Source organism: Schistocerca gregaria, chromosome 8 (genome assembly GCF_023897955.1).
Source record: "Schistocerca gregaria isolate iqSchGreg1 chromosome 8, iqSchGreg1.2, whole genome shotgun sequence".
In the NCBI taxonomy this organism is placed as follows: Eukaryota; Metazoa; Arthropoda; class Insecta; order Orthoptera; family Acrididae; genus Schistocerca; species Schistocerca gregaria.
Window position 1 is genome coordinate 367,663,024 of NC_064927.1, and position 17,411 is coordinate 367,680,434.

A 17,411-nucleotide genomic window follows, 5' to 3' on the forward strand; every position below is an offset into this window, starting at 1 on the left:
CCACTCCTTGCACATCAACACTTGCATACACAATCAGAAGGTGCCTTTCCTGCTCCACTCGCAAATGGAGCGAGGGAAAAAGAGACTGTCTATACACCTCCGTACGAGCCCCGAATTCTCTTACGTCGTCTCCGCAGTTCGATTTACGTTGATGGCAGTACAATCGTTCTGCTGCCAATCGCAAATGCCGGTTCACAAAAATTTCTCGACAGTGTTTTGCGAAATATGCTTCATTTTCGAGTTCATACCGTAATAGTCGCGACATCCTGGTAACGAATGTAGTAGCATGCCTCTGTGTTACTTCACCACTTTCCTTTAATCTGACTATGTGGAGATCCAAAACACTCCAGCAGTACTCAGGAATGGATCGAACTATCGTTCTACTCGCTTTCTCCTTTATAGGTGAGCTACACGTTCCTAGAATTCTCCCAGTGAAGCAAAGTCAACCATTAGTCTTCGCTACAAACTGCGTTATGTGCTCGTTCCATTTTATTTCGCTAGGTATTTAATCGAGGTGACTGTGTCAAGTGTCATAGCACTGACACTGTGTTCGAAAATTACACAACTGTTTTTGCTTCTCCTCTGCGTTAACTTACACTTTTCCACCTGCCATTCATCACATCAAACAATAATTCTTATCTGTTCATCGTTTGTCCTCCTACAGTAACGCAACGTTCAAACTTCCTTATACACTACAGCGTTATCAGCAGACAGATGCAGTTTCCTGCTCGCCCTATCAGTCACATCTTTTATGTATATAGAGAACAAGAGCGATCCTATCACATTTTGCGTCTCTGGTGAACATTCGCCGTCGAAAACAACGTACTGGATTCTATTACTTAAAAAGTCTTCGAGCTACCTACATATCTGAGAAACTATTTCGTATGCTCGGACCTACGGACATTGGTAACATTCTACTATTTCTGTAAATCCAGGAATCTGGAATCTGCCTGTTGCCCTTCATTCATGGCCCGCAAGTTCCTTACGAGAAAAAGGCAAGATGAATTTTGCACGAGCGGTGATTTCTAAACCCGTGCTGATTAGTGGATAAAAACTTTTCTGTTTCAAGAATTTGTATGCAATCTTAATATATGCTGCAGCAGACCGACTTTAAGGGTATTGGATCAAAAGTGCTAGCTGTTGAGTCCTCTAGGATGATATTTTTGCTAAGCAGCTGATAGGTTTAAAAATCAACGGGTAGTCGTTCGGTGTGGATTTTACCACTAGCATTTGCACTTGTAAAAAGTTTACTTAATAGCCCATGCTGCTTCTTTATTTGATTCCAACAATGACTGATGTGACTTACGTTGGGTCACAAGGAAATTACTGCTGTTTTTGTGCTTATTCCCCCCCTCCCCCCCCCCCCCCCGAAGTTCTCTTATATCGTTACAAGATTATATTAACGGCGTCGACATCAGCTGCGTTTGTTACGAATACTCCAAGATCGCCAATCCATAGACAATGAAGTCAATACCCCGTCATCTCTTTCCCCAACAGATGCTCCAAAGGAATGACACAAATGTATGTATAGCGAGCAACCTTTTACACGAATTCTTTTACACGGCTATAGTTGGTTGGATTACCATTGACCACTACCCACGATTCGGAGCTGGGCAACAGACTGATAATTGTACAAGAACCAAATTTCACCATGCTCTTCTTAAGATATTTCTGTTTCATGGCGTCAGAGGTCTAAAGGATACCCACGGACAGGATTTTTAAGATGAGTAAAAAATACAACGGGCAGGACTAATCCATTTTAGCATCAGGCTTACGTTTTGAATTTGGTAAATCGGTCACGGTACGATGTCTCTATTCAGGTTAAACATAAGATAGTAAAATCAGAGTGAAAGACGCTACTCTTTAAAAATAGTTATTTTTCAAAAATGTCTGGCAGCGGTGGGATTCGAACCCACGCCCTTTCGGACTGGTGCCTAAAACCAGCGCCTTAGACCGCTCGGCCACGCTACCTTCCTAGTTACAGAATTCTATATTTGTTCCCCACTATAATCATTGAACTTCAGTGGACTTCATTATACAGTAACTTAGCATTTTACTTGACTTAGTACAGCAAGCCCACCGCAGCGCGATTCGTCGCCCCATCGCACCGGCTGGCAGCAAAATTTATTCTGGCCGCTCGGCGCCTGGCAATATACCGCACGAGGCCAAGCGCCTCCTACGTAACTCCGTCACCACTGAGTCACGAGTCCGTGAAGGATAACGAGTTTCCGAGCCGAAACTATTCAGAGCCCGGATAGCTCAGTCGGTAGAGCATTAGGCTTTTAACCTAAGGGTCCAGGGTTCAAGTCCCTGTTCGGGCGAAAATTTTAAATTAACCATTTCGGTACCAAAAGTGTAGTTTCAGCGGAAACAAAGATAAAGATGACGTGAGTGGAAAACATGAAAAAACCATGTAATTATCAGGTACTGTTAGTGCAGTAAAGTAGACGTAGGAATCAAAGTGGTAATCTACATTATTTTTAATACAAAACATCAGTGCATGTGTTTGCTGATACGACACTTAACGCAGAAGCGAGTTCTTATGCTATGGGCAAGTAATGATGACACTCAAGATAGAAACGAGTCGTATTGGATCATAATTTATGCTTATCAAATTCACCAGTGTTCAAATCAGCACATCGCTCTAATAGCGGACCATACGACACATATCAGGATATGTTCGCTAATTTTTCTGATTCGTACCGTGCAGTTTCTGACAGAGCACCAAAACGATCTGCTGAACTCAATTAAGAGGCTGGGTTCCGGATACGCCTGACGGACGTTACTTCGTATTTGGCAACAGTTAGCTGCCAGTCACTTTTTACGAGAATTTTATTGATTTAAGTGTTTCTACACTGACTGCCTATGTACAGGAATTCACGTTCACATAAGCGAAAAAGTGTTTGTACGGTAATCCGTCTCCAACGACTTAAGACTAAACAAAGCAAAAGGAGTTATTAAGAGTTTTTTCAGAACAAAACTTCGATAATATCAGTCCTGAAAGTAACGACGCACACGGGCTTCATACATAACGTCCATAGGCAGTAAGCTCCACACTTTTTATGAAGACACTCAATGCACCATATTTTTACAGGTAGAAGCAACTAGATAAAGAGCGTTGACACGGTAAAGACGCTTCCCGGTAGACATAATGTTAACGAATGTCGTATTTTGAGCAGCAGTGCGTAAACTTCAATAAAATATGACACGCTCTCTGAGTGATTTCATAGCGGAACTGTTATTCGAATATGTTTTCTGCGTTAAGAGGACCACATGATTTCTATCTCCAACCGAATACCTGCAGAAAATGTCGTTGTATCAACCTTTTATATGGCAGGAAACGGAAAGAAGAGTGTACAGATAACACTAATACTTATTATTTTTCAGTATCTTCACCGTTACGAGTAGGACATAAGCTATCCTCTCCTTACGTTGTGCTAAAATGCGAGATACGTCATGAAGATTCCTAACAGGTTTTCATCCAAATGTACGTCACAACACGAATGTGACCTGGTGCCAAAGCTCCCCGAACTTGACTCACTTCTTCAGTTTAACCACATAGTAGAAAGTCTACGCGCCAAACTTTATAGCAGCTACTAGGGTTGTAAGTCAGGGAAGTCCATATGAAGTTGTAACGCAGGTACTCAGGGTAATTAAATGGAAATTATCAGAAGAAAGCTGTATTTGTTCTGAGGAATCCTTCTTGAATTTATTTAGAGAATCGTGATTAGTGGAAGAATATGCAACAAACCCATTGCCTCCATTGTTATCTCGCGTAGAGACCGTGAGATTAAAAGAAGTATGATCCGAACAGGGACAGTGTTCCACAGGTTAGTGGAATACGAGAGGAAAGCTCTACCTTTGGTAAAATGTACCCCCCTCTCCCCCCCCCCCCCCTCCCACCAGACAAGCTTTACCTAACATAAACTAAATGTAGAAATTTGTTTGTAAAACAATCTTGATAACATAGAAGGCTTTACGTTGAAATGCAAACCACGTTAGATATTCTTTTGCCAATGCAGATATCCACGCCATGAAGAAGTAAGATGACGGTTAACCTCCCATCCCATAGAAGACGTCTTACACTCTGCAATGAGTGACTCAAAAATTCTGCGTTAGGTTCTATTGTGATACCTAGATGTTAATAAAACACATACTAACGCGCATAATAAACGTAAAATGATTTATAGCCTCTGTACTTTTGAAGCACATGGGAGGAACAAACGTGACTGAATCGCAGTTTGAATGTTTGGGTCTCTTTCGCTTGTACACTAGTTGTACGGCAGCTGTTAATAAAAGGCTAATTGTGAATTAATCATTCCAGTGGCATCGCGTCTGTGGAGGGAGTTAGAGATCGCTTGCAAATGTGTCCGTATCACTTAGAATTTTCAACAATAAAAACGAAATGTTTGAATAAGAAAGAGTATAAAACATGGATGCAGTGATTTATCGTTTCTATTCAATCTATATACATCGAAGATACAGTGATGGAAATAAATGGAAGGGTTCGAAGTAGGACTAAAATTCAGGATGAAAGAATAACAATGTTAGAAGAGCAATCTCATCAGTGAATCTTAATTAAAAGTGAGGAAGAACTGCAGGACCTATTGAATGGAATAAACAGTCGAATTAGCACACACTACGGATTGAGAGTAAACCGAAGAAAGACGAAAAGTTACCAGAGTATCACAAATAAGATTCAAACTTTACGCGAAAATAGGGCACCACGCAGTAGATGAAGTGAAACAGTTCTGCTTCCTTGGCAGCAAAACAACACAAGAAGGACGAAGCGGAGAGGAAATAAAAATCAGATTAAAACAGGCAAATTGGACGTTAATGGCCAAAAGAAGTCCACGATAATCAAACATCTGCCTTAATTTGAGAAACAAATTTCTGAGAATGTAGTTTGCAGAACAGCATGATATGGAAATGAATCACGAGTTTAGGATAAACAGAAACGGAGAGAAGGGAAGCGTTGGAAATATGCTGCTATGGAAATATGTAGATAATTAGGTGGGCTGTTAAGATTAAGAATGTTACGCGTCATGGAGTTTGAACGCTCTTCCCAGGCCGTTTCTATTCGTCTTCCCATACCGGAACAGCTACGTCTCCTTTTAGCAGCTCTTCATCAATCCGCAATGAGATTTAGGGTGGTTAAACATGCTTGAATAGCAAAAATAATCAAGCGTTTTGTGCGAGCACGTGCAAATCCCTTTCACTTCCATCTGTCCAAACAAGCTTGAGGAGACCCGTTCGTGCTTGCAGGTTTTGCCTTCGTGACGTGAAAAATGAAAGAGGAAAGGTGACTGTGAGGTAAAAGATGATTAATAAAACAAAAAAGAAGAATGTAAACTCACATTAAGTTACTGCCGGTGGCTGATTATACAGGAGTAACACAAATCCTATTACAGGCTTCTAGGGGCTGTAGAGAGGATTTATCAGATAACGTTTTGATAAGGAACCTGTGACGGAGATTGTCATTGTATGTATTTTTTGTGCTAATTTGAGTGCACTGTTTTGCTTATTGTATTTTTTATGATGTAAAGTTATTGCATACTTATTTACTAATTTTGGTTCATACAAACATAATGCATCCTGTTATTTGATATTCTATTTGTAAATGTATTCTTCTCTTGTAAATTTACATAATTTACATTTTACGATATACGTAGTCAGTTACTATGCCAGTTAGGTAAAAATTAACATCCGTATTTTGTAATCGAAGTGGGAGACCGTAGATGGTATATAGTGGGGAGTAAGGATGACGGAAGTTCGTTAGTGTCGGGACGGTCACGTAATGTGGTAAGAAAGTATTCTAAAGTAATGTTTAGAATGTGAGGCTTGTAGAAGAGTGTGGAAGGAAGAACTGTTCACGAGAACGAGTTACAGTGAACTTACTTTGAGAAATTGCCCATGTTATGGGGAATATAGCCAGAGACTATGTAATGGCGTCTGAGCAGATCGCGTCGGTGGACTTTTAATAGTTGCATTAAACATATAAATTGTTCAAGCGAAGTGGAGGTTGACCAAGAAGTCAGAGAGGCGGATTGAGTGGTGATAGAAGAAACAGAGTTAATTCGACGATGAAGATGATTTTCAAGTAAGAAGAGAAGAATAGAAGAAATCGGAATTTGTTTAGTGATGGTCAGCAAGTATAACGGTTTTGAAGGAAGTTGTTAACCGTTTGGACTCTTACTGGAGATATGTGGGTAGAAGTACCGATAGAAGAGTGTAATAGCAAGAACAGCCGAGAATAGTTTTATTTGCCAGTATAGAAAAAAATGTTCAAATGTGTGTGGAATCTTATGGGACTTAACTGCTAAGGTCATCATTCCCTAAACTTAGACACTACTTAACCTAAATTATCCTAAGGACAAACACACACACACCGATGCCCGAGGGAGGAGTCGAACCTCCGCCGGGGCCAGCCGCACAGTCCATGACTGCAGCGCCTTAGACCGCTCGGGACAGTATAGAAGAAGGCGTTTGTATGAAATGTGAAAACATGCAAAGATTGTGTCTTCCCTTTACGTGAATTTCTGGAATTCCTCAAGAGTAGTTAAAACTATTTTATGAGAGCACAGAACGTGTTTGTGTTTGAAAGTGAAGCTAAATAAATATGCAAGGCAGTTGATAAATATTAGGCTATCTTCTTTGTATTTCACATAAACTGGAGCACAAATTCGATGTCAGAGATACACTTCGCCACTGAGTAAAACAGAGTTAGCTACGTTTTGTAATTGTTATTTTGCTTTTACTTTTGTATGCACGGCTTGACCATGTGAAGGTAAGTGTTTACACTTGTGTTGTCTACGTAGAAAGTACAAGGCAGTGCAGTAACAGAGTAGGTTGTCCCACAAGTGAATACTGAGATCGATTAGAAGGACCTGTGTAAAGTGGCAACGACGTTTTGTTGGCGTTCATTGAGTTCTGAAGAGAGACTAACCCAGTTAAATATAATTAAAATTCAGTGTGGTCGTAAATGGTTACGGTAGAGAACAATGTCGCTATCAGGGAGAGCAATATAATTTATAATATTAGGAGCTAACATCGCCTGATGTGAAATAGTTTATTTCACGACCAGTTTCGACAGTAACTAGCTGTCATCCTCAGATTCTCAGGCCTCTCAGAATATAATCACACATCGGTCTAGACGATATACTGAGAACATGTTTCAATTACAATAATACAGCTTCACGCTGGTTTGTCAAATAGATAAAACTTGCTAAATGCAATATCTACAGCACCAATAGGGAGTACAAGAGTAAACACAGGTACATCAATAAAGATGGTGCGACGACGACAAATCAGCAGTATTATTACAATTGGAGCATGTTCTCAGCGTCTTGTAGAGATTGATGTTCCGAAAGATCTCAGAATCTGAGGATGACAGCTAGTTACTGTTGATATTCGACATCAAATAAACTATTTCACATCAAGCGTTCTTGGTTCCTAATAATACAAATTACAATATTAGATCGCCCCAACAACCTGTATATTGAACAGGTTCAGTTACATTGGCAAGAGTTGGGCACAGGAAACGATCAGTAACATCAGCAATGATGAAATGTACCGTTTGGATATAAAATAAGTTTGAAGATCTGACCACTTTCAAACATTCCGCTTCACGACACGCACACAGACTGCTGAGAAGAGGGCGTCAACGTCAGACAGAAGAGAGGCCCACGAGTTCTCGAAACGTCGCCCATGCCATGGGCTCCAGCCACACAGGTCAGAGCTAATTGTCTGCGCCGAATGTCTACCGTGAGGTGGGAAATTTGAATGTTTGCAATACTGAAAAGTCGTTAAATTTCGAAAATGGTTCAAATGTCTCTAAGGTTCAAATGGTTCCAATGGCTCTGAGCACTATGGGACTTAACATCTGTGGTCATCAGTCCGTTAGAATTTAGAACTACTCAAACCTAACTAACCTATGGACATCACACACATCCATGCCCGAGGCAGTTCGAACCTGCGACTGTAGCAGAAGCGCGGTTACGGACTGAAGCGTCTAGAACCGCTCGGCCACAGCGGCCGGCAAATTTCGATTACACGATAAATCACACGAACTAAACTGCTGTCCCTTCAACAATTCCGATACTGAGACTTTATACTGTATCAGGTCGGGACTTGATACTGGGACCTTTGCCTTTCGCGGGCAGCTGCTTTACCGACTGAGCTACCCAAGCACGATTCGCGACCCAACCTGATACCTTTACTTTCGCCACCGCCTCATCTCCTACCATCCAAACTTCATAGTAAAGCACCGCCCTGCGAAAGCCACAGTTCGTAGGTTCAAGCCGATGTGGCACACAGTTGTAATCTACCGCACACTCTGCTGCACTGTGAAAATTCATTCTAGGAACTTAGGAAACGTCGTGGAGTAGTGGTACCGTAGATACCGTTTAACTAACGGAACTTTTAGAGGGCGCAGAAAATCTATTAAAGGAGCGCCTACACTTAGCTTGTCTTCTTCTGGACTAATTCTGCGTGGCAGTGGATGCTTACCGGACATGACTGACAGAGGACATCGGAAAAGTTCAAAGAAGAGCAGCCCGTTTTGTAGTACTGCGAAATCGGGGAGATTGTGTCACGGTTATAAGAAGCGAGTCTAGGTGGCACTCTAAGGCGTTTTTCTTTATGGCGAGATCTTTTCACGAAAGAGGGAGACATGACCACAGTGATGAAATGAGGGAAGACAGAGCTCGCAAGGAAATATTGATTCAGGGTGTCTAGGTTAAAGAATATTAAATGTAATAACTTGCGATGTAACTGAGATACTTATTGGCCGTTACCTTCTACAAGTGTGGTAACTCGAAGAGATTTCTGCGTTTGCTTTCGGCAGTTGCTACCGCATGCGCATGCGTGTAACAGATTTTTTCACATAAAACGGCCTCAGTAACGATGCGTATTCCACAGCAGGTGGTGGTGTGTGCGCTTCCTCTGGCGGAGCTAAAGCCTGTTACACTGATACAACTCGTTTCCGGCACGAGTATCGACTGCGACCACTGACGATGTTCCCACTTGCGTAACAATCAAGAAATGGGAAAAGCGGCTTCGGGAATGTTGGAGTTTACTTTTGATGTCATACCACCACGCTATGCACGCAGTTCCAGAGGCTACTCTTGAATTAATCTGTACATCCTTCCATATGAGCCCCCGTCAGTAAGTCCGGCAAGCAAGCAGGCAGGCAGGCAGTTTCAGTAACCTCGTTCGACAGTATACGGTGTTGCCCATAAAAGGTCGCGCCTACGAGCGTACAAACTGCAGCATTCACTGAGCCAATCTGGCAAAAATGGAAGAAGAAGAGGCATTCATCGATTTCGTATGTTTCTCGGATGAGGCTACATTCTCTACTTGCGGCGCGGTAAACACACATAATCGCCGTATTTGTGAACTGAACAACGACCTCCTTCACCCCCTCCTCCTTACCCCACGTAATGACAAAATGCGAACGTGACTCTCCGAGAGTGAATGTGTGATGTGGATTGTTGAACTCTTCTTCGCGGAGACTGAAGATAACGCAACGTATGTATGTATGTATGTACGAGGGTCAGTCAAAAAGTAATGCCTCCTATTTTTTTTTCTATGTTTAATTGTCAGGAAATTTAAATGCAATTACATAGGTTGAAAACCACAACATTGAGGATCATTTTGTCATTTTTCAATGTAATCTGCGCCCATCTCTACAGTTTTGTCCATCTTTGAACAAGGGCATGTATCCCAGCACGGTAAAAATCACAGCTCTGCTTCCTAAGCCATTGACGCACGGATGTTTTGACGGCCTCCTCATCTTCAAAATGAATCCCACGATGAGCTTCTTTTAGTGGCCCGAACAGATGGAAGTCTGATGGTGCCAGGTCAGGGCTGTATGGGGGATGAGGCAAAACTTCCCATCCAATTTTGACAATCTCGTCAGAGGTGTGACGACTGGTGTGTGGTCTTGCATTCTCATGCAAAAGAAGAACATCTGCCATTGATTTTGTTGGGCGAACTCGCTGAAGACGTGCTTTAAGTTTTTTGAGGGTTGTGACGTATTGAACAGAATTTATTGTGCATCCCTGCTCCAAAAAATCAACCAGAATCACACTCTCTGTATCCCAGAAAACTGTTGCCATAACTTTCCCTGCCGATCGCACAGTTTTGAATTTTTTCGAGCTTGTGTGACGCCACTCCATTGACTGCCTCTTTGATTCGGGTTCAAAAAAATGCACCCATGTTTCGTCCCCGGTCACAATTTTTTTCAGAAACTCATCTCCCTCCAAACGGAAGCGCTGCAAGTGTTGGGAGGCTATTGTTTTCCTTGCCTCTTTATTCTGATCGGTTAACATTCTTGGAACCCACCGTGCACAAACTTTTGAGTACCCCAATTGTTTAATAATCGTGATCACACTGCGTTTACTAAGAGAAATAATGCGACACACTTCATCTGCAGTCACCCGACGGTCACCACGAATGATGTCATCAACTTGCTGAATGTTTTGTGGAGTCACTGCACTCACCGGCCTGCCGCTCCGCTTTTCGTCAGTCAACGGTGTTTGCCCTTCAGCTTCCTTACAACGACGAACCCATCGTCTAACAGTGCTGACATCCACTGTCACAACACCATACACCTTCTTCAGTCTTTCATGAATGCGTATGGGCGTTTCACCTTCTGCATTCAAGAATTCAATCACACAACGCTGTCTCAAACGAACATCGATGTCGGCCATCTTACAAACTTCTGCTGTGCTGCCACCTGTTGACACAGAAAGTTACTACTGCAGTGGATTGCAGAAGAAGGTTTGAGGAATGGCGCCAAATTCAAATTTTTCACTTAACTTAATTTTTTTAAGTAGAAAAAAAATGGGAGGCATTACTTTTTGACCGACCCTCGTATGTTGGAGCTGTATGCTGTGACATAACCTCCTCGCGGCGTGATCTTTCAACAAGATGGCGCACCACGCCACTTTGCAAACACTGTGAGGGATTGCTTGGCTCATGAGTTCCCAGACCGCTGGATTGGGAAAAGTAGTCTATAGATTACTTAGACTCCTAGGAATCCAACGTTACGCCAGTTGACTTTTTTCTGTGGGGTTTATCAAGAATCAAGTGTGCCAGATACCAGTTCGCGGTCTACCAAATGTGAATCATTGCATTCATTCAGCTACCACAAATGTTGCTTCAGCAATGCTGCAAAACACTTGGAGACAAGTGGAATACAGATTGGATGTCTGTCGCGCCACTAATGGTATGGCTATCTAAGTGTATTAGGTGTGTTACAAAACGTTTTGTGCTATTATACTTGTATAAACATAGCGTCAATAAATATCTTAATTACTTATCAAGTTTTTGCATTTTATATTATTGCATGTTTAACCCCGACACCCTGTATTTAGACGTTATTCGAGTGTGGAACGGTCGAGAAATAGTCTGAAAGTAGATCTATCAACCTTCTGCCAAACAACTAATTGTGAATTGCAGAGTAGCCATGTAGAAGCAGATTCTTTTGCGAATGCCTGTTATTGATTTCTGCAGACTTCATTATCAATTATCATAGCAGCACGGTAGGATAAGAGGAAGCAATCTTCCCACAGGAGTAGGCTACAAGTACCGTACAGGAGACACGCTGCCTCTATGCCGTGTTACGAACGCGACCAGGGACGTGGCACTGGAGTATATATACAACTCGTACTTCTCACGGCATTCCTGGCTGAAGGCTTTAGTGGCCGCCCTGGACCGCTACGGCCGGACGGTCAGCTAAATAGTAACGCGTCGTGCGTGTGCGTGTGCGTGTGTGTGTGTGTGTGTGTGTGTGTGTGGCGCCTAATGCGTGTCCACCGCTAACGACGTCCGTATCTCGTGCGCTGCAGACGGAAACGTGACCCCGCCGGTGTCCGCCTCACCAAAGCGTGCTCCGGAATGTCTCGCCTCCACCCTGCCCACAGAGCGGGACACGGTGCTGGGGACGTACCGCTCTAGTCTCCTCGCATAAACAGCGATTACGTGTCATAGCGCACCGGAAGCACAGCACATTAACTACAGCAGAAGGCACTGCATTGGCGGGAAGTGAAATGATTACAGCGATGGATCGAACGCGAGTGGCTGCTCCGTTTGTCAGAGGCCTGGGTGCCCTTGTGACACAGTACGGCGTCCCGCTCTGGTGCCAATCACGTGTCAGGCAGACACTCTGATACTGCCAATGCGTACGTGACCCAGCGCACAGGAGGCGCTGGGTTATCTCGGCGCCGTCGTCTCGGCATTATCTCAGCTGCGGTAACCCTCACCTGCACCGCATGTGCGTCAGGAGCATGGACAAAGCGACACGACCACTTCCTGGTGTTTCAGTAACGCCGTGTATGGTCAGTAACACTTCTGCAGTTCGTAATATACCCGTCAGCTTAATCTTAATACCAAATCTAGCTGGCGCGTTTGGAAATTTTGGGGACTATGTAAATGGCTGAACGTTAAAAAAAGAAACTCTTACGTGAGCACACACATGGAGAAGAGTGACGTAGCACCAAACAAACTGACGTGAAACACATTTCTTTGTTGCGCGCAGTCAAGCATATTGAGAGGATTATGTCCTAGTGTAAAGCGTAAACACGATAGTTTTATATAAATTACGAACAACAGTCCCTTTGACGAGCAAGAGTTTGGAGAAAATACGTGGCGCGGATGGTTTGTACAAAAAATATGTTAACAACTTTTCAAAGATCTTAAAAGTGGAGGAGTAATACCCGATGATGAGCTAAGCATAACGGCAGATAACATTCAGCGAATGCGTCTGCCTCTGTGATGAATGTTGCAGGAACTGTGCGGTAGCTAATTTTGTAACCGAAAGGCCACAGCACGGGATGACCTTTCTTTAAGTCCATCCTGTGTCCAACTGCGAAGCAGTGAACAATCACTAATCCAAATCTCTATTGGGCCCTCCAGATTTGTGTGTTCTCAGTCGTTAATGGCAGGGCTCGGATGATTCCATCCACAGGGAAAGGAGCGAAGTAAATGGTGGACGTGCTTCTGTTAGTGAACGAATGTGGACCTTCCGAAGAATTAACGTAGGCGTACGGTACAACGTGTTGACGATACAGCTGTTCGGCGAAGGTTCAAATGGTTCAAATGGCTCTGAGCACTATGGGACTTAACATCTGAGGTCCTCAGTCCCCTAGTATTAAAACTAATTAAACCTAACTAACCTAAGGACAGCGCACACATGCATGCCCGAGGCACGATTCGAACCTGCGACCGTAGTGGTTGCGCGTTTTCAGACTGAAGCGTCTAGAACCGCTCAGCCACACAGGCCGGCGTTCGGCGAAGGCCCTTAGAACTAGCGAATATACTGCCAAACAGTAGCTGATCGCCAGGATGCACAAGGGAACTCGCGACCCTGTGATGGAAAATACGGATCTCATAGAAGAAATGAGGTTACTCCGATTCTACTAAAGAAGCTGCAATAGTGGATAACGCTTCAGTTCGCAAGGCTGGTTGCAATTGGACTTCCGCTGATCGGCGATGTGTTGCTATTCGCATTAGTCTCTTGTTCTGTTCGATTGGGGATTTCATCGATTTAACTCTTCTTCTGCTGTATTTAGCTTACGACTGATTCGATTAGGCGCTTTACACGAGTATTTGACCTCTGTCTCTTCCTTAATCTGTTGGTAACTCGCCAATTTTTAATGCAATTTAACATTTCAGCTTTTGTCTTCCCCTCGTTTTCTTCAATGGCGGCCGGGGTGGCGGTGCGGTTCTAGGCGCTACAGTCTGGAACCGCGTGACCGCTACGGTCGCAGGTTCGAATCCTGCCTCGGGCATGGATGTGTGTGATGTCCTTAGGTTAGATAGGTTTAAGTAGTTCCTAAGTTCTAGGGGACTGATGACCACAGATGTTAAGTCCCATAGTGCTCGGAGCCATTTGAATCATTTTTTTCTACAATGTAGTATTTAATTCAGTGACTCTTCATCGCAGTTTCTTCATAATACAGTGTCTAGCAAAAAACGTGAAGCACTCGGGAGACGAAGTGATTGGGTGGCAGAAATGATTTCTGGCGTTCCCCAAGGTAGTGCTATAGGCCCTTTACTGTTCCTTATCTAAATAAACGATTTGGGAGACAATCTGAGCAGCCGTTTTCGGTTGTTTGCAGATGACGCTGTTGTTTATCTACTAATAAAGTAAACAGGAGATCAAAACAAACTGCAAACCGATTTAGTAAAGATAACAGAATGGTGCTAAAATTGGCAGTTGACCCTAAATAACGAAAAATGTGAGGTCATCCACATGAGTGCTAAAAGTAATTCGTTAAACTTCTACTACACGATAAATCAATCTAACCTAAAAACTGTAAATTCAACTAAATACCTAGGCATTTCAATTACGAACAACTTAAATTGGAAGGAACACACAGAAAATGTTGCGAGTAAGTCTAACCAAAGATTGCGTTTTATTGGCAGCACACTTAGAAAATGTAACAGATCTACTAATCAGAGTGCCTACACTTCGCTTGTCCGTCCGTCTTTCAGAATACTGCTGTGTGCTGTGGGATCCTTACCACATAGGACTGACGGAGTACATAGTTAAAGTTCAAAGAAGGGCAGCACGTTTTGTATTATCGCGAAATATGGGAGAGAGTGTCACAGAAATGATACAGGATTTGAGCTGGACATCGTTAAAAGAATTGCTTTTTTCGTTGCGACGGAATCTTCCCATGAAATTCCAATCACCAAAATTCTCCTCCGAATGCGAAAATACGATATTTTATTGACACTGACTTACATAGGGAGAAACGATCACCACGATAAAATAAGGGAAATCAGAGCTCGTAAGGAAAGATATATGTGTTCGTTCTTTCCGCGCGCTATACGAGATTGGAATAACAGAGAATTGTGAAGGTGGTTCGATGAACACTCTGCCAGGCACTTGAATGTGATTTGCAGAGTATGCATGTAGATGTAGATGTAAGTCGGCGGGAATATAAGTGATAGAGTTGCAATTCTCTGTCACAGGTAGTACGTCTGCCAGAATACATTAGTGTTGTTCGTGTTTAGTGTTGTTACCAAGACTGGTAAGGTATATAAGAGGCGCAAACGGCGTCAGATACTGAGTGATCACTGCGAACGACATGGTAATGCAGTGTACTCGTGTGACACAGCTTTGTCAGCACCTGGCGGAGTTTGAAAGGGGCTCCGTAATGGGTCTCCATTTGGCTGACTGCTCAAATCGCCCAATATCCATATCTGTGAGGCATTCGGATGTGACAGCGGCGTTACAAGGGTACGTTAGGCAGGCATACTCGTCTTCGAGGGAGGATCGAAGTAGTGTCCACCAAGAAAACTGTAACTCCTCCACATCTGCCATCCGGACACCTGTAGTGGGCTGCCTGCAACATTCTTTGACGTCCCTCACCATTGGTCGAAGACTAGTTCCAGCACCAGCGGCCGGACTAGAGAATGAGCATCCCAACCGTAGGCTTCCCTTAACACCACACCACAAATGGCTACGGCTGGAGTGGTTCCGTGACCAGAAAGCATGAACTGTTGATGAATGCCACTATCTTCTGTTCATCGATCAATAGCGGTCCTATGTGATAGCTGACAACGACTATTGACGAGAGTGTAAGGGAACTGCGGAAAGGTGCCATTGTTTTGGTGTGAGGAGCCAGGGGGTACGACTTCGGATCACGACTGGGAGTGACTGAGGAAACTCTGGAAGTACATTGAGCGTCCTCATGTGTTACCTCTCAGGCGACAATATCATGGTGGTATTTTTCAACAAGACAATGCTCCATATATGGCAAGCATATCTATGAATTTTCCGCGCTACGTTAAGATACTACGGAGTCCAGCATGGTCTCCAGCCCTGTCCCCGACAGGACGTGTGGCACCAGCTCGGTCGTCAACTCCGTTCCAGTGCCAGCCTCTAAGATATCAAGGACCAGTTGCAACAGTTGTGGGCCACCTTGCCTCCGGAAAGGATACAAAGGCTTTCTGGCACCCTTCCCAACCGAATCAGTTCATGTATCCAAGCCAGAGGGGGTGCAACGTCATACTGACAGGTGGGCTCATACTGCCTAGTTCTTTGGAAATTTGATAGGATTTTTTGATCACTGCAGGAACATCAAATACCCTCTCTAGCAGTGAAGTTCCGTTTCGTTTCCTTCACCCGTTCTGCGTGGTTCACTTTTGTTGCCAGACAGTGTATACCTCCCGGGCAACACGTTTTCATTTTTTCCATTTCCATTAGTTTCCTTTTTTTCCTCTTCTGTTCTTAGAAATGATTATTCATTCATCACTACATCAGCTCACTTCAGTTTAATCACTTTTCTCCATAACTAGATTTGAAAAGTATATATTGTCAGTTAGTGATTGCAATATAACGCTACATTTCAAACAAAACAGTCAGGTATGTCCATATTTTATTGATTTTTTTGCTGTAAACAAACCTTTAACTTTTTCAGAACTGCTTTACCCTCAAATTTTGTAACTATTTCTTACAAGAAGCTCCCATTTTCTGTCCCCAAACTTCCTCAGTAACTAAAATAAATACTTGTTCCACAATCTTTCCTTTCAAAGCTATTTCGAGGGAACCATCACCACTTCTGATTATCATAATTATTGCCTTTATCCTCATTGCATACTTTTTTCTCCACTTTTACGACCGTCGTAAATTATTGTTCTTCCTCCGATTTTACTAACACTGCTTGATAAAAGGCGTTGGAGTGAAGACGAGGAAATCGGGGAAGAGAGATCCTACGATATTTGAAAAAAAAAAGCAACGCAACACAGGAGCAGGAGGATTGTCAGATGTTAATTTTGTTGGCACTGTTAGCTGATTAAGAAGGAATGAAAAGTTTACGAAATAATTTAGTTTAGCGTCCTGTCGGTAATATGTTCAAGTTGATCATTAACTATGCGCCACCAAACCTGAATACTGCATTTGACAAGATACTGTGTATCTATTCACAGAATTTCTTATTATTTGAATATTGCGATTTCGAAATGGTTCATGTGTATTAAGACTGAAAAAAATGAAAACTGGACGACCAAGAGAGATATTTTATAACTGCCGAAATAGTCGCGGACCTCTACAAGGACTTTCTAGCCTACATTTGTACAAGCTTTACACAATACTGTGTTGAAAATCAGTCCTTGGAAACACACAGGTTAAGCACTCACTGATTAATCCACTCTGTAAACTGTTCAAATGTACTCCGAAAAGTTAAAAAAATAAAACGTGAAAAATAAAAATGATTGTGATAAGTTACGAAACACGCACACATGTCTCTGGTCGAGAATTATCGCATTCGCTGTAAATACATTCCACTCTGACGTCACTACCTGCCCGACACCACTTTTTCTTTGAACATGGTGTGTAATCGGACTCAGTCTTCGATAAGCAGTTGCTTGCAAGATTCTTGGTAGAGGAAGTGTGACTA

At 42.9% G+C, this 17,411-nt stretch overlaps 1 protein-coding gene and 2 non-coding genes across 3 annotated transcripts in view; 1 reads left to right on the top strand and 2 right to left on the bottom strand.

Moving 5' to 3' along the window:
- The window catches only part of LOC126285424 (uncharacterized), a 1,121,207-nt gene that overhangs the window by 1,037,436 nt on the left and 66,360 nt on the right, over nt 1–17,411 (bottom strand). The window lies entirely within an intron of this gene.
- On the bottom strand, nt 1,892–1,971 carry Trnal-uag (transfer RNA leucine (anticodon UAG)). The gene has a single exon. It is a non-coding gene; the product is annotated as a tRNA-Leu (tRNA).
- Trnak-uuu (transfer RNA lysine (anticodon UUU)) lies at nt 2,249–2,321 on the top strand. The gene has a single exon. It is a non-coding gene; the product is annotated as a tRNA-Lys (tRNA).